This window comes from Chlorocebus sabaeus, chromosome 9, assembly GCF_047675955.1.
Source record: "Chlorocebus sabaeus isolate Y175 chromosome 9, mChlSab1.0.hap1, whole genome shotgun sequence".
In the NCBI taxonomy this organism is placed as follows: domain Eukaryota; kingdom Metazoa; phylum Chordata; class Mammalia; order Primates; family Cercopithecidae; genus Chlorocebus; species Chlorocebus sabaeus.
Window position 1 is genome coordinate 45789137 of NC_132912.1, and position 26620 is coordinate 45815756.

Genomic DNA, 26620 nt, shown 5'->3' on the forward strand with positions numbered 1-26620 from the left:
AAAAGAACAAAGCTGGAGGCATCACGCTACCTGACTTCAAACTATACCACAAGGCTACAGTAACCAAAGCAAGATGGTACTGGTACCAAAACAGAGATATAGACCAATGGAACAGAACAGAGCCCTCAGAAATAATACCACACATCTACAGCCAACTGATATTTGACAAACCTGACAAAAACAAGAAATGGGGAAAGGATTCCCTATTTAATAAATGGTGCTGGGAAAATTGGCTAGCTATAAGTAGAAAGCTGAAACTGGATCCTTTCCTTACTCCTTATACGAAAATTAATTCAAGATGGATTAGAGACTTAAATGTTAGACCTAATACCATAAAAACCCTAGAAGAAAACCTAGGTAATACTATTCAGGACATAGGCATGGGCAAGGACTTCATGTCTAAAACACCAAAAGCAATGGCAACAAAAGCCAAAATTGACAAATGGGATCTCATTAAACTAAAGAGCTTCTTCACAGCCAAAGAAACTACCATCAGAGTGAACAGGCAACCTACAGAATGGGAGAAAATTTTTGCAATCTATTCATCTGACAAAGGGCTAATATCCAGAACCTACAAAGAACTCAAACAAATTTACAAGAAAAAAAACAACCCCATCAAAAAGTGGGCAAAGGTTATGAACAGACATTTCTCAAAAGAAGACATTCATACAGCCAACAGACACATGAAAAAATGCTCATCATCACTGGCCATCAGAGAAATGCAAATCAAAACCACAATGAGATACCATCTCACACCAGTTAGAATGGCGATCATTACAAAGTCAGGAAACAACAGGTGCTGGAGAGGATGTGGAGCAATAGGAACACTTTTACACTGTTGGTGGAATTGTAAACTATTTCAACCATTATGGAAAAGAGTATGGCGATTCCTCAAGGATCTAGAACTAGAAATACCATATGACCCAGCCATCCCATTACTGGGTATATACCCAAATGATTATAAATCATGCTGCTATAAAGACACATGCACACGTATGTTTATTGCGGCACATTCACAATAGCAAAGACTTGGAATCAACCCAAATGTCCATCAGTGACAGACTGAATTAAGAAAATGTGGCACATATACACCATGGAATACTATGCAGCCATAAAAAAGGATGAGTTTGTGTCCCTTGTAGGGACATGGATGCAGCTGGAAACCATCATTCTCAGCAAACTATCGCAAGAACAGAAAACCAAACACCACATGTTCTCACTCATAGGTGGAAATTGAACAATGAGATCACTTGGACTCAGGAAGGGGAACATCACACACCGGGGCCTTTCATGGGGAGGAGGAAGGGGGAGGGATTGCACTGAGAGTTATACCTGATGTAAATGACGAGTTGATGGGTGCTGACGAGTTGATGGGTGCAGCACACCAACCTGGCACAAGTAAACATATGTAAGAAACCTACACGTTATGCATATGTACCCTAGAACTTAAAGTATAAAAAAAAAAAATATTAAATCTAAGACCTGAAATGTGAAAGAATAAAACATAGGGAAAACCCTCTGGGATACTGGACTCAGCAAATATTTCTTGAATATTTCATAAGCACAGGCAGCCAAAGCAAAAATGGGCGAATTAGGTCACATCAAGTTAAAAAGCTTCTTCACAGCAAAGGAAACAATCAACTAAGTGAAGATACAACCCACAGAATGGGGGAAGATATTTGGAAACTATCTGACAAGGGATTAATTACCAAAATATTTTAGAAGCTCAAATAAGTCCATAGAAAAAAAATCTAATAATCTTATTTTTAAAATGGGCAAAATATCTGAATAGGCGTTTCTCAAAAGAGGATACATTAGCCAGCATGATGACATGTGCCTGTGGTTTCAGCTGTTTGGGAGGCTTATTATTACCTGAGTCTGAGAGGTTGAGGCTGCAGTGAGCTTTGATTGTGCCACTGCACTCCAACCTGAGTGACAAAGTAAGACCCTGTTTCAAAACTAAGAAAGGCATACAAATAGCAGATAGGTATGTGAAAAGATACTGAACATCAATATCATTGATCTTCAGAGAACTGTAAATCAAAATTACAATGAGAGATCATCTCACCCCACTTAAAATGGCTTTTATTCTAAAGATAGCCAATAACAAATGCTGGTGAGGATACAGAGAAAAGGTGACCCTCATACACTGTTAGTGGGAATGTCATTTAAGTACAGCCACTATAGAGAAACGTTTGGAGTTTCTCAAAACTAAAAATAGAGCTACCATATGATCCAGCAATCCTACTGCTGGGTATATATGCAAAAGAAAGGAAGTCAGAATATCAGAGATACCTGCACTCTCATGTATATTGCAGCACTATTCGCAACACCCAAGATTTGGAAGCATTCCGAATGTCCATCAACAGATAAGTGGCTAAAGAATATGTGGTACATATACACAATGGAGTACTATTCAACCACAAAAGAGAATGAGATCCTGTTATTTGCAAGAACATGGAAGGAAATGTTCAGTGAAATAAGCCAGGCACGGAAAAACAAACTTCACATGTTCTTACTTATTTGTGGGAGCTAAAAATTAATTTTTGTTTGTTTGTTTGTTTTTTGAGATGTAGTCTTGCTCTGTCACACAGGCTGGAGTGCAGTGGTGCTATCGGCTCACTGCAACCTCCGCCTCCTGGGGTCAAGTGATTCTCCTACCTTCACCTCCCAAGTAGCTGAGATTACGGGCATGTACCACCATGCCTGGCTAATTTTTGTATTTTTAGTAGCGATGAGGTTTCGCCATGCTGGCCAGGCTGGTCTCGAACTCCTGACCTCGTGATCTACCCGCCTTGGCCTCCCAAAGTGCTGGGATTATAGGCGTGAGCCACTGTGCCTGGCCTCAAACAATTTAACTCATGAAGACATAGAGTAGGAGAATCGTTAGCAGAGGCTGGTAAAAGTAGTATGGGGGATGAGGGGTAAGGGGTAATGGTTAATAGATACACACATATAGTTAGAAAAAATAAATAAGATCTAATATTTGATAGCACAACAGGGTGACAACGGTCAATAATTATTTAATTGTACATTTTACAGTAACTAAAAGGGTGCAATTGAATTATTTGTAAAACAAAGGTATGTTTGAAGCATGATGGATACTTCATTTACCCCGATGTGATTATTACACATTGTAGTCATCAAAATATTTTATATACCACACAAATATATACACCTATAATATACCCCAAAAACATTTTTAAAGACTTTCATTCAGAATTACTACACTGTATATTTACAAGTGAATTGAGGATTCTTGTGACTAAGAAGAGACTCACTAGTGATGGTCAGTTGGTTTTGAAATGGCTGCTAAATTACTGCTTTGGTAATTGTAGAAACTGAGTTGTCATGGTGATATTGCTAGTAACCATTTTAGCAAAGGATGTAGCAAAAAATGAATTTGAAACAAATAGAAGTACTTTGAAAGTTGCAGAAGGTAAAATGCTCTTAATCACTACCGTCATCAGTCTGTAAATTAGTTTCCTGAAGGGAGCAAAATTTGTAATTATGAACACTTAGCTCTGCTATAATGGCAGCTAAATTGTTCTCAAAACCTGCAGTGAATCCAGTAGGGTTCTAGTTCTACTTACAGGGTCAGAGAATATGCAGAGAAATGTGCAGGTTTCCACAGATGTGAGCTCCAGAAGCAGTGGTGGCAGAAGCCAGCTCCAGTTCTACACAATGCTGTTTGTGAACACAGAAGCACCCGGATCTATGCTCTGAGCAGGAGCTATGTTCACGATTTTTAGAAATTGTAAAACATTGCAACAAAGTGTGTAATGTACATTTATCTTGTCCCTCTGCTGTTGATTGTAATGATCTCTTTTGGACTGTAAATTGAACCATTTAAAAATTAGTGTTTATCAGATTTTTCTTAAAACTTTTCAACATCTGTTTGTCTAGTTAGAATATATTTTCCTTCAGAAACATCACTGATTATCAGGGAAATGCAAATAAAAACCACAGTGTGATACCACCTTACTCCTGCAAGAATGGCTATAATTTAAAAATTGAAAAATCGTACATGTTGGTATGGATTTGGTGAGAAGGGAACACTTACACTGCTGATAGGAACGTAAACTAGTAAAACTACTATGGAAAACAGTACTGCCATTCAATCCAGCAATCTCACACTGGGTATCTACCCAAAACAAAAGAAGTCATATGAAAAAGACACATGCACATACATGTTGATAGCAGCACAATTTGCAGCTGCAAAAATATGGACTGCCCATCAACGAATGCATAGATAAAGGAAGCTTGGAATATATACAAGCATGGAATACTGCTGAGCCATAAAACAGAATGAAATAATGGCCTTTGCAGCAACTTGGATGGAGCTGGATGCCATTATTCTAAGTGAAGTAACTCAGGAATGGAAAACCAAATATCATATGTTCTCACTTATAGGTGGGAGCTAAGCTATGAGGATTTTATATGTATTTATACACATACACACACACACACACACATACACATACACACACACTACATATAAGTTAAACTGAGAAAATTTGTTGTGCCTGTAAAGGGTATGCTATTCAGCCATTTAAAAAACAACAAAAAACTAAGAAGATACATATCCTGTAGACATAATGGGTTTCTTCAGTAACTAAGCCTCTATTAATAAACATGTTATATATTTTATACATTTAAAATACGTTTGTGCAAAAATGTAAGAGATTATGAAGTGCATATATTCCTATAGTAAATTAAGTCCTGATTAGCTGATTATTAAAGCATTATCTGATTTACATTCCTACAGTCTTATGGTTATATGAATAGAAAATTAATGTTAGAAGTAGTTTCAGTGGGGTTTTCAGTTAAACAAATGAGAAAACCACATATCTGCTTATATCCTAACTGCTTTCCATACCAGAGAACATCATGCATTTGTTGACTTATCCAATGGATAAAACATTAAAACTTTAAAACCAAGAAACCTAATATGTTGTTGAGGTATTAATTGTTTTTATACAATTAAGTCTTTACAAGGATTACTATGAAAGTGGTAAGATTACTCTAGTTTTATATTTATTTAAACATTTGACAAAGTGCTGGATACAGTGGCTCATGTCTGTAATACCAGCACTTTGGGAGGCCAAGGTGGGAGTATCACTTAATCACAGGAGTTTAACACCAGCCTGGGCAACAAGTGAGACCCTGTCTCTACAAAAAGAATTTTTAAAAAGTGGCATGAACCTGTAGTCCCAGCTACTTGAAAGGCTAGGATCATGCCACTGCACTTTAGCCTGAGTGACAGAGCAAGACCCTGTCTCAAAACAAACAAATAAACAAAAATCTTTGGCCAGGACAGCTGGATAATCATGTGGCAGAGGGCTGCTCCCCGCCTGTTCCCCTCTCACTGCATTCAACTCATCCCCACATTCTGTTCTGGCCAGGGGTGACAGATGCGGAGCACCTTGGAGTTTCATTTCCAACTTAGAGGAAACACTGTGTAAGGCAGCATCCTACAAAAAGGCATGTCATAAAATGGGTTTGGTCTATCCAAGGTGTTTCTCTTTGATCTTTCTACCATCTGAAGTGTAAAGAGTATTCCTGCCCCATAATAGTGACAGCTAATAAATGGCATCCATCATTTCTGTCATCTGATCACTATTGCGGCGCCTTGGGAGTGAGCATGGAGTCTGAGTTGTGCAATGGAACCCTCAAAAATGGGCCCTGAGTCAGCTGCACAAGTGCAGAGAAGCCTGTGGCCTTTCTCCTCATCCCAAACTTGGGGTGCTAGATGCAGAATGGACTGCAAGCAGCTGTGCCCTGTTTGGACATTAGTGTAGGAATCCACCTGCATAGCCTGTATTTGTTTCAAAAAAGAATTTGGAGCTATTCTAGTAGCTCAGTGTGATATTTTTAAATAAATAGAGAAAAATTTTATTAACTGACTTAACCAAAAAATACTGCCTATTCAATTCATTTAATATTGTTTAAGGAGTATCTACAAAATCCTGACCTCAGTGTTTTCTTGCAAAACAAGTGGAAGTAAGGACAGAGACCCTTTCAAATGAAGAATCACTGAGAAACAAAATATTTATAAGTAGTATAACATTTACTTATGCACAGTTTTAAAGATTATATCATAATCAATTTGCATCAGGCTCTCCAATTTAGGAACACTGAGAGGATTTCCCTGTAGGGGAAGTTTTCATATAAATGTTGAAGAAATTGTTAAAACTGAAAACTTTTCCGTATTTGATAATCTACTGGGGTTCCAATCCAGTGTGCTGTCTTATATTTATAAGGTCTATCTCCAGTATGTGTTATCATGGGTCTTGGAGCAAGTATCATGTAAACGAAGGCATTTCCACATTCTTTACATTCATAGGTTTTATTTCAAAAATGAGTTCTTATCTTCATGTGGAACTGGAACAATTGAAGACCTTACCACAGATGTTTGTATTTATAAGGGTTTTCTCCATTGAATCCTTTCATGTTTTTAAAGAAATGAAAAAGCTGAAGGATTTACCATGTTTCTTAAGATTATGTCATTTTTCTCCATATTAAATTTGAATATGTCTTTGAAAGCACATGGGAAAATCAAGTTTATTAACACAGTTTTTACATTCATGTTTTTGTTTTTCTAAGTTTTCAGAGAGAACTGGGAAAGTTGCATGCTTTCTTGTATTTCTTAGACAGTAGGGTTCTGTACAGTGTGAGTTCTTTCATGTGTTCTAATAAACTAGAGCACATGGTGATTTTACCACGTTTCTTAACATGAAATAATGTTTTTGAACTAACATTGTCCTGGGTTGGTTTTGTTGTGTTTCTCCTTCCCCAGGAATGAGTTAGAAAGGCAATTCTTGAAGCTAATTAATTATAATATCAGCATTACTGGCAGTCTTATAGCAGACTCTACTTCGATCTTCGCACCTTGGCACACGACAACAGCCTGTATTCTCCAGTTTATCTTCTTGACAGAGAAAGAGCATGGAAGCTGGAGGTAAGGCTACGAAGTTACTAAGTGGGTTTTCAGTCAAACACCAATGCCAACATCTGTGACTAGGTCATATTAAGTAGTGATTAGAAAAATGGAAAGCTTCAAAATTAACATACTGAAGAGCTTATTACGTTTTTGGCATTCTATTTCCTGTATCTTTTATGGTTTTTACAAGGATCCACATTATTGGAAAATTATAGGTATTATCTTCTCTTTTGTGACCATAATTCAGAATATTTTAGTCAAATTTAGTTCATGTGTAATCTTTCCCTTGTGAACCTTTACCTTTTCAAATAATCATACATAAATGATTTCTTGTTACTGTATTCTGAGCAATGTCTACATACATAATGCACTTACCACTCGACTATTTTTTATTATTCAGTTTGCAAATTTATGTCATTTTCTACTGTACATACCACAGTGCAATCAGTCCCATAGGTTTGTTAGACAAAACATTAGTGCCTAAGCCGAGAAACTTGCACTTAGACTGTATAAGGTGTGTGTGTCTCAAGTACTGGATGCAGAAAGTTCATGGGATTTTACCGGAAATGATAAAATTTATGGGACAAAGTAATATTTGTGGTTTGTGACTTTTGGTAAGTACACATCAAAGTTACAGCTGACAAGGATGAACATTTAAAATAGGCATGTTCTGTGGTACCTTGGAAGTATTTTAAAATAATACATTTTTTATCATAATTAATGTGCAAGTGAAGTAGTGCCTTTTGATGCTTTAGTCATTAGACTTCTTTGATGTTCCAATACAATCCAGCCCATGCCTGCATCGTTAAAATTTGCTTTGAATTATATAATAACTACTATAGATTGGGTAGAGTTTGAAGAGATTAATAAACTAGCTTTTCGCAAAAGTGTACATTCATCATGTTTAAGGAACAAGTACACAGGTAACAGATGATACTGCTCTTAGAAGCCTGTCACAATACTGTGACATCTTTGGGAGCCCAATTTTTAAGTAACTTAATAAAACAAGTTCCCCTTTGCTCCAGCAATCTAATTCTAGCCCTGAAAGGAGATTACGGTAGTGAGTTGACAGAACTTGGCAGTGTAAACATCAGCCAAGTAGCTATAACTGGGCCCGGCGCTGTGGCTCATGCCTCTAATTCCAGCACTTTGGGAGGCCGAGGTGGGTGGATCACGAGGTCAGGAATTCAAGACCAACCTGGCCAAGATGGTGAAACCCTGTTGCTACTAAAAATATGAAAATTAGCTTGGCATGGTGGCGGGTGCCTGTAATCCCAGCTACTCGGGAGACTGAGGCAGAGAATTGCTTGAACTTGGGAGGCGGAGGTTGGAGTGGGCCAAGATTGTGCCATTGTACTCCCGCCTGGGCGACAGAGCAAGACTCCTTCTCAAATAAATAAATAAATAGTAAAAAATATAAAAAAGCAGCTGTAACTGAACTATTTAAAGGAGTTGCATGTGTGGCTTATCATCAGTGGTGACTGTTAAAAAGTTGGAACCCTTTTTAAAATTGTACCTCTTTTCTATTTGAAATTCTTAGGTTTTTTCAAGGATGGAACAACATAAAGTTTTCTATAGTGCTGCCAAGAACGGGTCTTTGAGTGCTGGTGATTTAATTCATCTTCAGCGTGCTAAGGCCATCCTCTTCTGAAGGAAGAAATGAGGGGTAATGTAACATCTGAACCCCTCATCAAAAAAGATGGGAAAATATCACTTCTCCTGGCTAAAAAACTAGAAAAGTTGGTATTTTCAAAAGAAGAAACACCTCAATTCAAGTAAACTCAAGGACAACTAAGATTGTACTTCATAGTAAAGAACGGGACCTTGTCAGGGTAACAACACACCCTTACACTATTCTGTCCTGTTTAATGTATACAGAGTTATAAAAACCACTCCAAAGTGAAGACTCCTTCTGCCCACATACAGATATTTGCTTAGTGTGTGAGCTGATAGCTGTGATCTATGTGAGACTTTTAAAACAATAGCTTAACTTTTTAGATTTTAAAGATAACTTTTCTGTTTATGTTTTCTCTTTTCCCCAATATTGCTGCATATGCATTTGGAATCAGTGCAGTATCACTGTTAAAACATGGGAGTCTAACAACTCCTAAAGCCACTAGGAGCAGACCCAGAATTGTCAGGTATGGAAGGGCTCTTCCTTCCTACTTTTACCAGTAACTACTAGTTACTGGTGATTATCAAGCAAAAGCTGCCAGATAACATTTGCCATTCACATCCTTTGTAAGCCCTTCTTATTAGCAGTTTAGCATGTTTGGGGTCATAAAAAGAGAAAGTATTGGTTATTGATTATCTACTTTTATGAAGGTCTGTGTGTATTTCTTGTGAACTATAATGGTTCTCATTTGCTGATAAATTTGCTTATTGTCAAGTAAATGTATTCAAAGATGTTTTCATAGTGCCAAGCAACATGATGATCCAGTGGTTATGTAAAAATAATAAAATATGAAGTGTCCTGAAAGTTTCAGGGCAGTTTTTAGCTTTAATATAGTGTGCCTGGGCCCTCCAGAGGACTGCAGCATATATGTACATGCTGTAAATCTTTACAAAATATCATTTGAAAGTGTAATTGTATTTCTTCTTTTTATTTTTAATAGATGGTGCCTCACTATATTGCCCAAGTTACAGTGCAATCAGAGACACAATCATAGCGCACCACAACCTGAAAACCCTGGCCTCAAGCAATCTTCCCATGTCAGTCTACCAAGTAGCTGGGACCATAGGTGTGTACCACCGCCTCTGGCTTTATTTTGCAGAATTTGAATGTTAAGCTTTTAACTTTTTGTTTCAGTCAATACCTGCTATCTTCAAGAAGGGCTGAAATGAAAAATCAAAATCTTAATATTCAGGAGCTAGGCATGCTTGTAGTCCCAGCTACTCACAAGTCTTAAATGGGAGAATCACTTGAGGCTCAGCCTTGGAGGCTGCAGTGCGCTGTGATTGTGCTTGTAAATAGCCATTGCACTCCAGCCTTGACAACATAATGAGACCCTGTCACTTTAAAAAATGGCAAAACTAAATAAACGTAAAAGAAATAACAACAAGTTTTTCAATGATGTTTTGTAAATGTTTGTAGCATTGTTACTTCTACAAGTATCAAAGCTTAAAATTACACTAAGAATTTTGGAATTCTTGTGTTTTACTTTTCTCTTGTACAGTAGCTCTTTGCAGGGCTTTTATCTACATTGATCACCTCAAATTATTTTCCCTAGATATGATAAAGAGGAGGATCTGTGTTAATTCACATGTAACTAATTAGAAGGAATTGGACCCTAACAGCAGTAGGTGATATAATACATTTTATTATCCCACGTGTTAACCTGGGTGCAGGTATCATATTTCATGTCCTGCTATTTAAAAAGAACGTCCATAAACCTTAGGAACCCCACCTCCTGAAAAATATCATTTATGGAATGCAGAGCTTAGAGATTGAAGTATTGATTGCAGTTTTATTTTCAAAAGATAAATGCTACAATTGATGTGGTTTTCATTTCTCATGTTTATATTAAAAGAAAACCGAGTAAACTATTTAATTAAAATGTGGCAAGTGTGTTTATAACACTTCTATTCACATAGTGTTCTCTCTGCCTAACTTAAATGGTTTAAATCAGTCTTGATATGTCTTAAAGCATTTTTGTAAGTTGCCTTGACCATACACAAGTTGGTTTAATCCATGCCTGTATTTAAGATGTAGTATTTGTTTTCTCTATTTTTTTTTTTTCTTTTTTTTTGAGACAGAGCCTAGCTCTGTTGCCCAGGCTGGAGTGCAGTGGCATGATCTCGGCTCACTGCAACCTCTGCCTGCTGGGTTTAAGCAATTCTCCTGCCTCAGCCTCCCGAGTGGCTGGGACTACAAGCGCATGCCGCCACACACAGCTGATTTTTTGTATTTCAGTAGAGACCGGGTTTCACTGTGTTGCCCAGGCTAGTCTCAAACTCCTGACCTCAGGCAGTCCACCCGCCAGGGCCTCCCAAAGTTCTAGGATTACAGGCGTGAGCCACCATGCCCGGCCTTCAATTTTAAGATAATTTATTACACTTAAAATAACACTTTGGCCACAATACTTAGTGGCATAATGCATTAGATGGCATCTTTGAATAGTTGATTATTGTGTCTGAGAGGAAAAACACATTAGAATATGAAATTAGGTAAATACACCAAAGAGAAAGGATTTCCAGGAATAGTGTAGAATTAGAATGAGGGTGTTTGAAGTTTTCAGTTACACAGAAAAAAAAATGGAAGTACAGAAAGTAGAATTAAAGTTGCTGTGCAGAGGGTGACTTAAACCACATAATTTGACTTTAGCATACTGTTTTCAAGCTTACATTTTAGTTAAAAATAAATGACTGGTTTTTTTTTTTTAGAATTAAAATTCTAGCCACACAGCTTCAGTGATTCTCACTAAATCCTGATAATATTGGTATATTTTTATTCATTTTAATTATTTAGTACCTAAGGTAAAATCTTCAACTCATCACCATATCTTGATAAACTGCAAACTAGAATCAATGATCTGTATTAAACTTAGAAGAAAAAGTGTATGATGAATCCTTGTTTATAAGATGGTTTGCACCTTATGATATGCCATTAACTAAGTAGAAGTCCTGACATATATAAGTGGTCAAAGATTTAAAAACCAGTTTGGCAGAGGGACACTGGACATAAATTTATGACTTCAAGAGTAAGTCAGGGTTGCGCGCAGTGGCTCAGGCCTGTGATCCCAGCAGTTTGGGAGGCTGAGGTGGGCAGATCACTTGAACCCAGCAGTTCAAGACCAGCCTGGCCAACATGGCAAAACCCCTTCTCTACTAAAAATACAAAAATTAGCCAAGCATGGTGGCAATTGCTTATGGTCCTAGCTCCTCGGGAGACTGAAGCACGAGAATTGCTTGAGCCTGGGAGGCAGAGGTTGCGGTGAGCCATGATCATGCTTGCACTCCAGCCTGGGCGACTTTGTCTCAAAAAAAAAAAAGAATAAATCAATAGTATAAGGAACACTAACATTATTCTCTCCTTTGGCTTGAATTCTAGAAAGGAATACAGTCATTTAGATAAATGAAAAATTGGGTCAGCTTAGAATAAGAATATAAATGTCACTGAGTGGGCAGGTTCTCCAACAAATGTCATGGGGCATGGAAACTAAGTTGCTAGTAGGTGGTAATTATGGCAGTTTTCTTAGAGTTTGATACCTGGGAAAGATTAGTTCTTTAACATATGACTATGAAAAGGATTATCTGAGTACCAAAGCTCTAATTTACTTTCACTCTTTGGGTTATTTTAACATTGGTAATACAGACACAAGTGAAATTTTACTCTGGTAGAGCGTGAACTAACACTTCACATCTTCATTACAAGGAAAAGACAAAGATCTGAAATATGTATTTGAACCAAGTGAAATGGCCATTTTTGTAGCACAAAAGCAGTTGCCTACTGGCAGTTTTATATAGTTCATTCTGAGATGAACTATCTAATCTTAGGGCTCAATGTTTCTAGAGAAATTTTATTCTGGTCTTTTATTCACATTTTCTTTTTATGTAACCTAGATGCCCATACATTACTGAAATCAAACAACACTAAATCCTGATTTTACTACAACTCAAGGTTCAGTTTTTTGATGTAGTTTTCCCACATTTCCAAATACACTATTCCTTGGTTTAAAAAAAAACATGCCAAAGCCAATCTTAACCAAAAACCAAATTACTATTGATTCTGTATTCAGGTTATGCAGTGTTTCCAGAAACTAATTTTGCTACAGTATGCTGGTTAGCTAGAATCTTTCATCACCCCAGTCCTTTCCCTAACCACATTTAAGATTTCTGTGGCTTCATTTTTTCCTCACACAGCATCCTTGAATATGGAACTGTATCTTTGACAGCTGGCAGAGAAATTTCCCAGGTAAGTGCTAGTTTCTATGCAAATTTGTAGAGAACACCCAGAATCTATCAAGTTAAGGATTAGATGACCTTAAGTCTAACTGCCACTTATTTACCCAGTTGGGCCCAACATTGTGCCAGCAAGCAATGCAAAAGATCTAGGAACCCTTCACTGAAGCCTGCCCCCTACGACACAGGTTTCTAAGGCAATTTCTACTGAACTCTTTTTTTTTTTTTTTTTTTTTGAGATGGAGTCTAGCTCTGTTGCCAAGGCTGGAGTGCAGTGGCGCAATCTCAGCTCACTGCAACCTCCACCTCCCAGGTTCAAGCGCTTCTCCTGCCTCAGCCTCCCGAGTAGCTGGGATTACAGGTGCCTGCTGCCATGCCCAGCTAATTTTTGTATTTTTGGTAGAGACAGAGTTTCACCATATTGGCCAGGCTGGTCTTGAACTCCTGACCTTGTGATCCGTCCACCTCGGCCTCCCAAAGTGCTGGAATTACAGGTGTGAGCCACTGCGCCTTGTGAGTATTGAACTCTTTTAAATGCATTTGGCAAGTGACAGAACATGTACTTAATGTGAAATTTAAGGAATATCAGCTTGTGGTTTAGGATTTCTAGGGTACAGAAAGAACAACTAACTGGGAAAGAAAAATGGTATAGACATTATAAGAATCTTGAGTCCAGTGAAAAATGGTTAACATTCTTTAAAAAGGAACAGGTTAGATGACTCTTATAATTGGTGTAAGGAAGCTGAGCAGTTGACTGTGATTAGGAAAACTCAGTGATAGTCCCAGAACCTAAGGTCTTTAATAAAATATGAGTGGTATCTCCTTCAAAAGACCTCCATGGATTCCCAAAATAAGCTGCTTGCTTCTTTAAAAAAATATATTGCTTCATCTTCACCATCTCAATTCTACGAAACTTTACCTGTCACCTCAAGCTGGTGACTCCTATGTCTCTTCAGTGTGAAAACCGACTCACAAGCAGAGCTTCAAGTGTGTTATCCACCTCTTCTTCCAGCCCGTTTCACCCAGGACCCTTAGAATCCTCCTCAAACAAAATCGATTATCCCAGCCTCACCCTTGCCTTTTCTGCTACTTTCCAATGTGGCAGTGCTTGATGTCTGTCATCATGACCCAGTGCCAAAGCGTTAGCACCAGGTTCTGGAACATGCAGGTTGTATGTAGCTTGCAAGCTAACTGACCCCTTGTAATTTCCTTTATGTGAGCCCTCTGTGTGCGTTCTCTGAAACACCTGATTTGCAACCAATTTGCTGCACTTGCTGATTCTGACCTACTCACAACCCTAATCATGTATTCTCAATCTAGCCTGAGGATGAGGTTGTACCCCTTCCTTCCAACACCTGTTTTCTTTGTCATTAATGCCTTGTTCTGAAGGTAACCCCCTCTCATCTAATGGAGAGGATTCCATCTCTACCTCTAAAATCAGCCTTCTATAGTCATCTCCTCCACCAATTCTCCTCTTCAAAATTGTATTTCACCTCCCCAAACTGGGGATGCAGCAATTTTGATTTGTTCCTCTAAAGGTCCCAGTGTTTTTCAAGACGTGATCCCCACCCACCTCCCTCTCATTAGCTGAAAGAGGTTGTGAAAAATGCAGCTTCTCTAAATGCAGCATGGTATCCTCGATTTGATCCTGTGACAGATAAAGAACATGAGTGGAAAACCTGATGAAGTCTGGAGTTAGTAGGAATGTGCCAACATTGATTTTTTAGTTTTAACAAACGTACCATGTCAATACAAGATGTTCACATTAGTGGGGAACTGGTAAGGGCATACAGAAACTGAGTTATTTTGGTGACTTTTTAAAGTTTCTTTTTATAAAATAGCCTTTTGGACCCCAGAACTAATGAATCTTAATTCCTGGGACTAAGGCCTGGGAATCTAAAATTGTAACACATATCCTAAATGATTCTTAGATTCCAAATGAAATCCTTGTCTTGTCAATTTCCTTTTATTTCTTGCCTGAACAGTTGCCTCTCCCTTGTTTCACTTATCTTAACCTGCGTTAATCCTTGAACTCTTCTGAATCCCAGGATTTAAGTAGTTATCTGTTTTTCCCAGATGAGAAAACTGAATACTAAGAGGTGGCGTTTCCAGGATCAGGATCATAGAGCTCATAAAAGGTGAAGCTGGGACTTATATTCCCAATCAGCCTGGCTCCCAAGTCTATGCTTACAGCCGCTCTGCATCAACCCTATTTCTTCTATTCATGATGAGCTCAAGAACTCTGTAACTAAATCAACAAAAAACACCATTCTCACCAATATTATCCTGGGCCCACCTATTTCTCCACCTTTTTAAGTCCAGCAGTCCCTCTTGCTTCATTCAGCATGTGGACTTTGCCCTTTCCCTTCTTTTTTTTCTTTTTTTTTTTTTGTTTGTTTGTATTTGTTTTTATTTTGAGACAGAATCTCGCTCTGTCACCCAGGCTGGAGTGCAGTGGCGTGATCTCTGGTCACTGCAAGCTCCGCCTCCTGGGTTCACGCCATTCTCCCGCCTCAGCCTCCCAAGTAGCTGGGACTACAGGCGCCCGCCACCACGCCCGGCTAATTTGTTTTGTATTTTTAGTAGAGACCGGGTTTCACTGTATTAGCCAGGATGGTCTCGATCTCCTGACCTCGTGATCTGCCCGCCTCGGCCTCCCAAAGTGCTGGGATTACAGGCGTGAGTCACCGCGCCCGGCCCTCTTCTTTTCCACTGGGGGAAAATGAGCAATGGGAAAGCATGGGGAAGATGTGCTGATGAGAGCCCTGCAGGCAGAAGGTGTAAGGTGCAGTTGCCCTTCTCTCAGGACTCAGCTCAACAACTATATTTTCTAGTCTGCCTCTCCCAGCTGCTTTAACTCACATACTAATGTAATGAAGTTCACAGCACCTGCCTTGACATGAAATTACACGCTCTCATATATTACTAATTCACTTCTCACTAGATTTATGTGGTCTCCCTGAAACACTTTAAGCTCCTAATTACAGAGTCATGTCTCCCACATACTATGTCTCAGAGTATGATGGAGAATGCTGACATACCAGGCCTTAAAGTGAGGTGGTGTTGGTAGATTGGTGGCCAATCCTTATTTTGCCAAAGCAGCAGTCGGCAGAAGGTGGTGTGAAAATAGCACCTCAGGCTCAGTAAGCATCTGTTTAGATTACCAGGTAGAAGCCAACTCTCAGTTTGTACCTCGGCTTCCTGATGTGGACTTACAGCTCAGCAGCAAGTTGTGGATCCAACAGCTGAATAGAAAAGTTTTGGGAGTTTCTGTCTTCCAACTAGATGCACAAAAAAGCATCGTGTCTATTCAGATTGTTTCACCATAAATGGAGCATTTATAAAATGGAAGGAAATCTCGGGCAATGACTGTTTTTCCACGTATCTCAATTTCTTCAAGTGGATCATGAAACAATAACAGGATTGCTAGGAAAAACCTAGGAAGTATATTCAATTAAAGCATATTTTAAATAGTTCTGCTCCTGTGATTGAAATTTGCTTGAGTAATACAATTTTTGCTGCTTACATTTTAAGTACATTTGAAAAATCTGATTCTAAAATTAAAATCCACATCACTCCTTACATATCCTTAGGAAGCAGTGTATCTCTGCATGCAAACATGAAGAGAAAGAGACTTCTATGGCATCTCTTTATTTTCTTTGCTATCGCTTTAATACATTTTAAAATTAATGTACATTAATTGGGAACAAATAAACAAAAGCACATTTCTTTTTGTCATAAATAACTAATCTCCATATTTAACAAAAATCTTAAATCATTATTTTACCTTCCTACAAATACAATACATGCAAAACTTTTTTTGCAAATAATAAAGTTAACAGAAATATATGGGACTAACATAACATACAGCTGCCATTCTACTGACTCTCAGGAACAAAATAAAAACTTACCAAGATACTCTGGGTTTTCTTTTGTTAGTGTTAAAACTTCAGATTTATAATCTCATCTATATTGTATAGATTTTAGCCACGATAATGTCCACCTGTGGTACATTGTCAAAAACAATGGGACTTCATGTTGGTTCAAACTGTATGTATAGTATGTACATTTTGTGGGTGTGTATCTACAGAATATATATAATGTAGATGAGAGATTTAGTGACTTTTGATATGAGTTTGTTTCAGGTAGATTACTGAGGCCAAGTGAGGTACATACTAATTCAGTAGTTTAAATGCAGGCATTCAATACTCTTTATGATGTCCAGATATGTATAGTACCTGTCCCATGCAGTGTACGCACTGTCATGTTAAATCCAGAACTTACACATCAGAACCAGTGATATTTTATTTGTAGACAATCAACTTGAATCTTTAAATTATTACTGGCAGGTGATTATAAATCTGCTTTACCCTTTATCTAAAAAGCTAAATCCTTGTGGCATTAAGATTTTCTTTCTACAATTCCAGTTTCTATTTCTTGGAGACACATTGCTGATCAGCCAATTGAATGGTGATATTTAGGAAAAAGACAGAAATAATTCCTACCATCTGAATTTTTTCAGAATTGGGAAAGGAGAAAAACTATCCCCAAAGACAATGAAAATCCATTCTAGCAAGATGGTGCAATGACCTGCAAAGAAAAATGCACTCCAGGCACACCCGGGGGCACAGTGCAGAAGTTCTTCAGAGGGTGGTCACTAAGTACTTCAATGAGTAGAATAGGGGTGGGAGGATCCATATGATAGGATATCAGACTTGACACTAGAGTCAGGTGTATTAACATTCCAGCCAGTACTGCCACACCCTGAGTGTGTCATCTTGAAAAGATTTGTTTTCTTATTTCAACTTGCATTTTTATTAAGTATACAATGCATTTTATTGACAGAGCTTGAAAGATAGGAAAATATTCTCAAAAAAACACAAGAATGTGACTATCAGAAAAAATCTAATGATATATTTAATGTGTTAAAAATTCTTATTTTTATTTGTTCTTCTCCTGAGAATGTGTAGTAAGTATCTGAGGTTTGTACCTTCCGGGGGTGGTTTCAAGCAGAATCTCAGGGCTTAGTTTTAGGGGTATTACTGGGTAAGAAGGAAAAATTCTTTTCCTTTACCTGCAGAGGAATTAATACAGTTCCACAAGAAATTGTGATAGATCAATTGGTGATTTCAAAAAAAAAAAAAAAATCAGTTTCTTTTTTCTGTAGGGCAGAGTATTTGTGATAGTGGATAAATCTATTCTGTAGGTGGGTGCGGTGGCTCAAGCCTGTAATCCCAGGGGAGGCTGAGGTGGGTGGATCACCTGAGGTTAAGAGTTCAAGATCCGCCTGACCAACATGGAGAAACCCCATCTCTACTAAAAATGCAATATTAGCCGGGGGTGATGGCACACATCTGTAATCCCAGCTACTCAGGAGGGTGAGGCAGGAGAATAGCTTGAACCCAGGAGGTGGAGGGTGTGCTGAGCCAAGATCACGCCATTGCACTCCAGCCTTGCAACAAGAGTGAAACTCCATCTCAAAAAACAAACAAAAACCAAATGAATAACCTTGACTGAAAATCAGAGACCTGAGCCCGCTGACTGCAGGCTAAGGCCAATCTTGACCTGTCAAAGGAGTTCATGAATAGTATAGTCATTTCTTCTTGGGGAGCTTTCACGACAGCTGTCCCAGTCTGCTCAGAGCAGCCATTGAAGGAGCTTTATATTGAGTGAAGCTACAGAGCCTGGGAAAGCTGGGAATGCACAGGCAGACATGGTGAGAGTTGAGATGGGAGGCGGGTTGTGATGTCCTCTGTGAGGGTGTGATTGTTATTCTCCTGAGGCTGTTTCTCGATACTGTCAAATAAATTCAGAAGTAGGTAAAAAGTGACTTTATTCTAAAGGAGTATTGGAATGGGGAGAGCATCAAGCATCAAATCTACAAGCATCTCAAAAGGGGCAGAAAAGGGCTGTGTTTCATATGGAGGAGCAAACAAGATTAGAAGGAAGGTGGTAGGAAGACAGGAGAATGGAGAATGGCAAAATCAGATTCAAGGGTAGAGAATGTTTTGCCCTAAAGTCAGCCTTTTCTTAGGAGGGGCATAAAGGTGGGGTGTGTGTTAGCTCAGACTGAAGGTGGAGCAGAGTCCAGGAGCCTGAGGAAAGGAGAGAAACTTAAAGTTTGTTTAACAAGTATTTTGTTCTGAACACCGAAGATAAAATTATTTGTTTATGAAAGAAAAATGAGAATTTAGAGTTTGTGCATCTGTGATATCTAAAAGAGGAAGCATCATCTAAAGTCATAATAAAAAGGGTATTTATTTGCAGTAAGCTGTTCCTGCAAAACACAAAGGATGGAGAGTTCTTAATCGTGGCCGTTTACCAATATTTACTACCCACCACATCTTTCCCTTTCACAAAGTAAAGTGATGTCCTATCATTTTTTTTTCCTGTACAGTTTTTTCCATTTGGTTTTTCTGAGTCGTATCCTATATAATAACCTGGTAAATACAGGTAAAATTTCTCTGCTAAGTTCTGTGAGTAGTTTTATCAGATTATTAAACTTGAGCCAAGGGGGTTATGGAAGCCTATGATTTATGGACAGTAGCTCAGAAATATAGATGGAATCGCTGGAACCCAGGAAGCAAAGGTTGCAGTGAGCCAAGATCGCGCCATTGCACTCCAGGGTGACAGAGTGAGACTCTGTCTCAAAAATAAATAAATATATTAAATAAAACATTTTACATATTTTAAAATCTTGTTTTAAGCAATTATTTGTAATTTTGTTAATATCAAAGACCCACCTGTAGAAAAAGTTTTGTAATTTTCTTCTTAATCATACCCAACTAAATTATACAACTCTGTTTTCTAAAAAAAAAAATAAAGTTCCTATTAACTAATCTGATTACAGTTTACATAGTTGATTCAAAATATGCTTAGACTTTGTGTTTCACCTAAATATTTCTCTTTCTTGGACAACCCAGTCATTTTATTTTAGGACAAAAAATTTACCATACAAAATTCCTTCTTACATAAAATTGCTTTTTTTACCTTCTTTATCAAAAATACCTGTTTATATCTTAAACTTTCTTTACATCTCTTATTTCTTGGTTCCTTTTACCTCATTTTATACATAATTTTTATAGAAACTTTGAATTAGACAAAAATATTTACCTTTTAATAACATTTAAAAATGTTTTCCTATATTTTTCAAGTTGGAAATTACTCAGCTACTTAATCTCTATTAATAACCTTAGATTCCCAATCATATGGCAAGTCTGTTTACAAGTATTTATTCCATTACATTTACAAAATTATTTAATATTTTACCTAGATTATTTATGAAAACTGTGATAGTCATTATTTAAGGTAAATTCCCTGTTAACTATTTTTATAGCTGTGAATTTCAGGTGTTTATTTAAGTAATTTTCTTAAGGCTAAATATAAGAGTATTTTTACTAATAACTCAGAATTTAGCTGTCTTCATTAAACCAACATATTCCATGTCTTATCAAAAATTACACAAGCAAAGATCATTCTGTCTTGGGCTGGGTTTTATAGTTTTTTTTTTGTTGTTGTTTTTTTTTTTTTTTTTTTTTTTTTTGAGGCGGAGTTTCACTCTGTCGCCCAGGCTGGAGTGCAGTGGCCGGATCTCAGCTCACTGCAAGCTCCGCCTCCCAGGTTCACGCCATTCTCCTGCCTCAGCCTCCCGAGTAGCTGGGACTACAGGCGCCCGCCACCTCGCCCGGCTAGATTTTTTTTGTATTTTTTAGTAGAGACGGGGTTTCACCGTGTTAGCCAGGATGGTCTTGATCTCCTGACCTCGTGATCCGCCCGTCTCGGCCTCCCAAAGTGCTGGGATTACAGGCTTGAGCCACCGCGCCCGGCCGGGTTTTATAGTTTTATAACCCTTATGACAAATCTTATAGTATTCTGCAGGAATAAGCATGAAATCACTTGATCAACACATACAAACAGACCAGGCACAGTGACTCACACCTGTAATCCCAGCACTTTGGGAGGCCAAGGCGGGCAGATCACCTGAGGTCGGGAGTTTGAGACCAGACTGACCAATATGGAGAAACCCCGTCTCTGCTAAAAATACAAAATTAGCTGGGCGTGGTGGCACATGCCTGTAATCCCAGCTACTTGGGAGGCTGAGGCAGGAGAATCACTTGAACCCGGGAAGCGGAGGTTGTGGTGAGCTGAGATTGCACCATTGCACTCCAGTCTGGGCAACAAGAGTGAAACTCCATCTTAAAAAAAATGCTAATAATTCTTACCTTTCTAATATTATTTTGTCAATAATTTGAAAGCCACCTTATTTATAAAAGATTTTACTTAAGTCACATGAACTTGAAAAAGCATTTGACTAGTCTTTTTTATGATATAATGGTTGATTTATGTACTTTTATTTTTCTTTAAACAAATTAATTAGAACTATTTATAGTAGGGAAACATTGTGTACACAACACATAAATACATAAACCTATTAGCTATGCTGACAGAAGTATGTCTTATAGATTCATAAGACCTCTTTTTTTTCCTATTTGAGACTTTTAAATTTTTTTATCTTTTTATTTTTGTTTTTTATTTAAATAGATTTTTGGTGAACAGGTGGTATTTGGTTACATGGATATGTTCTTTAGTGGTGATTTCTGAGATTTTGGTGCACCCATCACCTGAGCAGTGTGCACTACCCAATATGTAGTCTTTTATCCCTCACCCACCTCCTACCCTTTCCCCCAAGTCCCCAAAGTCTATTGTATCATTCTTATGCCTTTGCATCCTCATAGCTTAGCTCCCACTTATGAATGAGAGCACATGATGTTTGGTTTTCTATTCCTCAGTTACTTCACTTAGGATAATGGTCTCCAGTTTCATCCATGTTGCTATGAATGCCATTATTTTGTTCCTTTTTATGGGTGAGTAGTATCCTTGGCATAAATGCAGTCTAGGGAACTCCAAGGCTACTGAGAGTAAGTGGGATAGAGACATGCACGAGAGTGGATAATTCTTATTCTCTAGGCCCTCCCTGCTTCATGAGTGCAAGCTGCTTTGGCACTTATGAGCGGCACCTGCCAAGGTTGCAAGGACTCAGGGATGGAAAGACGGAAGAGGGAAAGAGGACATTCTTCCTTCTCTCCCTCATGTACCCTGGGCATATCTACTAGGAAAAGAAGGGAACCAGGTGTGCCTGCTCCCCTCTTTCTAGATGGGTAGCCATTAATCTTCAGTCTATACCCCTTTCAAATGTATCCTGAACCCCTGGGACTCCTTTGAAAAAACATCTTTTCCTTTCTCCTTCTGTGTCCTCTTCACAGATAGGTAATTGTGTCTCCATACTGTGGGACATTTTCCTCAGTTGCATCCTCCAAACTGAGAAAAGTTGATTTCCCAAACCTTAAACTGGTTGGCTTAGGACTGGGCTTAGGTGAAGGGAACCAGAAGCCCAACATGCTGGCCAAAGGGTCAAGTTTTTTACCAGTTGAGCTTTTGGCCTCCCTCTCCCTGTGCAAACTGGTAAAAGGGACTTTTGAACTGTCCTTACCCCTCCTCTTGTTTTGTTTTGTTTGTTTTCACCATGTTGGCCAGGATGGTCTCAATCTCTTGACCTCATGATCCACCTGCTGCAGCCTCCCAAAGTGCTGGGATTACAGGTGTGAGTCACTGTGCTTGGCTTATTTTGTTTTGATACATGTTTTCTAATAACGTGCTATGTCTTTTCTCACCTTCAGCCATCAAACTTTGGATGTACATGCAGCTGGAGCCTTGGACAATGGCCCCTTCTCCCAGGGACCCTTAGATAGGCCTCTGAGGGGACTCTGAGTGCTGTTTTCCCAAAACTGCCCCTGACAGATGGAAGCAGTATCCTTATTCTAATGGCAGTTAGATGTGCTTCTTTAGAGGGAGGAATGAGGCAGCTGAGTATAAAGGGGTCATCAGAGAACCTCCAACTGGCCTGCACAATGGGAGAAGTGTGCACTGGGGTGGAGCCCCGGGAAATTCGCTGTGTTTATAGTGGGGAGCCTGGCCCCTTTCCTGCCTGGGTGGAACCTGGAATTCAATCTGTGAGGCAGGAAGCCGATGCTAGCATGACTCTCACACTGCTGAGGGTCCCTGGTTCCCCTTTATCCTTTTTGCTTAATAAATTCCACTTTTCTCACCCTTCGAAGTGTCTGTGAGCCTAATATTTCACGACTGTGTGATGAGGACCCCGTCTTTAGTCTGGAATGTTTTACGTTGGACATTTATGCCCTATCATCCATGCATACCTGATGAAGAATCACCACAACAAAAAAGATAGCTCTTTAAATTTTATTTCAAGATGAATAATTGAAATAATTTTAATGTTTTTATTTCCAACACTTGACACTAGTGCTGGCTTGTTATTGAAGAAATAGTGATTGAGCATTTAATATCGCTTATTTGGAACATATATAGAAAATGGTTCCCAGTGGCCGGGTGCGGTGGCTCATGCCTGTAATCCCAACACTTTGGGAGGCCAAGTCAGGTGGATCACGAGGTCAGGAGTTCAAGACCAGCCTGGCCAACATGGTGAAACCCTGTCTCTACTAAAAATACAAAAATTAGCCGGGTGTGGTGGTGGACACCTGTAATCCCAGCTACTCAGGAGGCTGAGGCAGGAGAATGGCTTGAAACCAGAAGGCGGAGGTTGCAGTGAGCCTAGATCCTGCCACTGCTGCACTCCAGCCTGACAACAAGAGCAAAACTCCGTCTAAAAAAGAAGAAGAAAAAAAATAAAAAAGGAAAATGGTTCCTGGTCTAAAGAAAACCTTTGTAACCCCCTTTACAAAAACAAAGATTTTATTTGTTTATATCTACCTTATAACAATTTCAAGCAGATCTGACATTCTTGAATAACTTCTAACTTTATTATTGGCCTGATTCTCTATGATTGTGAGAGAATAAAAATGAAAAAAAAAGAAACAATTATATATTCTGGTCTGAAAAAGTTGTCTCTACAATTTTTTTAACTTAGAAGTTTCAAGCTTCATGTCTTCATTGTATTTTTAAAGATATTTTTTGAACTTAAAATTTTTACTGAAATTGCCCCTTTTGAAGACACTAGTTAGGGATAAAATTTTTGTAATTTAATCATTCATTATTAGGTTCACTACAGAGTCAACCATTCATTACTTTGTGCTGGCATATTTTGGGAAACATATTATTAAGTTAGATTTTAAATAATTTTGATGTATTTCTAAAGTAAGGATTTTGAAACATGAGATACATTTAATAAATTGCTATGGTGTTGAGATATTTTATAAACCAATTTAATAACTTAATAGTTTTAAAAGTTTTAAATAAAATTAAAAAAATGAGTATGACACAGAGTATCAAACATTGTCCAATGTTCGAATATAATGGAGCAAATAGGAAAATTATGAGGATTAGTTTTCCTTTTATATTTGTGTTGACAAAGCTAAATAATCTAAATAATATCCTGCCATCTATTTTATCTTGATTAAAACTATGGGTGACTATAATTAAAATCAAATATATCAGAATTTCTACAAATATATTTTATTCTATGTCTTGTATTTCTTACAGGAATACATCTCCACTGACAATGCTGCATTCCCATTATCTATAATGAAAGAGTAAAATCTTGATCTCATAAATGGTTACTTAGTGAATGCAACATTGCTGCATTATTATGATTATTTCATGGATTTGTTAGCCTATTTGTATTTTGTTATAATTTAGACCCTACAGTATTGACTGTACTCACCACAATGCATTAGGAATAAAACACATTTATTCTCAAATAATGTAACAAAAAGAAATAAGCAAAGCACAATTTTCAAATTATCTTTCTTTAGGCTAGAAACTACAATTTCCTAAAATCCTTCTCTGGTCTCATGTAATGCATCATCAGCTTGTGAGGCAAAAATGTAATGTTATTTGTTCTTTCCAAATAATATTTTCTAACCAAATATTTTTACTTTTGTTTTTTATTTTTCATTATCTCAGCTTTGGCAATAAAACAGCTCTATGAAGACCTGGGAAACAGGGAAATCAGACTTATGAGATCTATGGAATCTGATACTGTTTGACTGCAGGGGATTTCAATGTGCAAATGCTAAGTGCCACAAAGAGGTGGCAGGGCCTTAAAGGGCAACATTTACATAATTTTTTAATTTAAAAAATGCCACTTTTGAGTCAGGCATGGTGGCTCACGCCTGTAATCCCAGCACTTTGAGAGGTCGAGGCGGACAGAGCATGAGGTCAGGAGATCGAGACCATCCTGGCTAACATGGCGAAACCTCATCTCTACCAGAAATACAAAAAATTAGCTGGGCGAAGTGGCATGTGCCTGTAGTCCCACCTACTCGGGAGGCTGAGGCAGGGGAATCGCTTGAACCTGGGAGGTGGAGGTTGCAGTGAGCCGAGATCATGCCACTGCACTCCAGCCAGGGCAACAGAGCAAGACTCCCTCTCCAAAAAAAAAAAAGCCACTTTCATCTCAAAATGTAAAAAATCCTGGATGGCACCATAGTCTACAGATAGGGACAAATAAAGACTAAAAGAGCAAAATATACATGAAAGGTATACAACTTAGACAATTCTGGGTTTTTTATTACTTTGCGTATTTTACAAACTTATGCTTGGAAATTTTCTTCTGCTTCTAATCCCTCAAAGCACCTTTAAGAAAACAGCTCTACACCGGGCACGTTGGCTCACACCTGTAATCCCAGCACTTTGGGAGACTGAGGTGGGCGGATCACGAGGTCAAGAGATCGAGATCATCCTGGCCAAAATGGTGAAACCCCATCTCTACTAAAAATACAAAAAATAGCTGGGGGTGGTGGCATGCCTCATTATACATCCGCCTCAGCCTCCCAAAGTGCTGGGATTACAGTGAGCCACCGTGCCTGGCCTGCCACATCATTTTCTAAAGTGGTTAGGTCATTTTACCTTCCAACTAGAAACGTGTTGAAGTTCCAGTTATCTCATATGTTCATTAACATGTAGTTTTGCCAATATTTACAGTCTTAGCCATTTTTGTGGATAGGGCATGAAGTAGTAAATTATGATGGCTTTAATTCTATATATTAAAGTATATTATTCATAAATATAATATACTCATATTCCTCACAAATAATGAGTTTCAACAGCTTTGCAAATATTTATTGTATATTTGTATATCTTCTCTGGTGAAGTGTCTAATAGTTTGCTCATTGTTTTAAAGGTTATTGTCTTTATAGATGTACAGATGCATTGCATAACTTTCAGGTACAAACCTTGTGTCACATATCTGTGCTATAAGGAATATATCCCAGTTAATGACTTCTCTTTTTATTTCCTTAGCAGTAACTTTGATGAGCATGTTATAATTTTGATGGTTAATTAAATTTAACTTTTTGAAACAAAAGTTTAATTTCTGTGATCATGGTTATTGCTTTCTGAGTCTTGCCTAAAAAGTCTTTGACTATCCAGAATTGATGAAAATGTTCTCCTATATTTTCTTCTAGAAATAACATGTATTTCTTTCTTTTGAGACAGAGTCTCACTCTGTAGCCCAGGCTGGAGTGCAGTGGCACGATCTCAGCTCACTGCCACCTGTTTCCCGGGTCCAAGCAATTCTCCTGTCTCAGCCTGCTAAGTAGCTGGGAATACAGGCACGTGCCACCATGCCCAGCTAATTTTTCTATTTTCAGTAGAGACAGGGTTTTGCCATGTTGCCCAGGCTGGTCTTGAACTCCTGACCTTAAGTGATCCTCCCACCTTAGCCTCTCAAAGTGCGGGGATTACACGCATAAGTCACCACGCCTGGCCTAATTTTAGTTTTTATGTTTACATCTACAATGA

General features: G+C 38.2%; 1 long non-coding RNA gene across 1 annotated transcript in view; it reads left to right on the forward strand.

Annotated features, from left to right (window-relative positions):
• LOC119620570 (uncharacterized) overlaps positions 1-26183 on the forward strand; it is a 47395-nt gene extending 21212 nt beyond the window's left edge. Inside the window, exons 3-7 of the long non-coding RNA XR_012093955.1 lie at positions 6800-6961; positions 8484-8609; positions 12806-12857; positions 13248-13357; positions 22522-26183. This is a non-coding gene — a long non-coding RNA (uncharacterized lncRNA). The remainder of the gene's footprint in view (positions 1-6799; positions 6962-8483; positions 8610-12805; positions 12858-13247; positions 13358-22521) is intronic.
• The last annotated feature ends 437 nt before the right edge of the window (positions 26184-26620 follow it).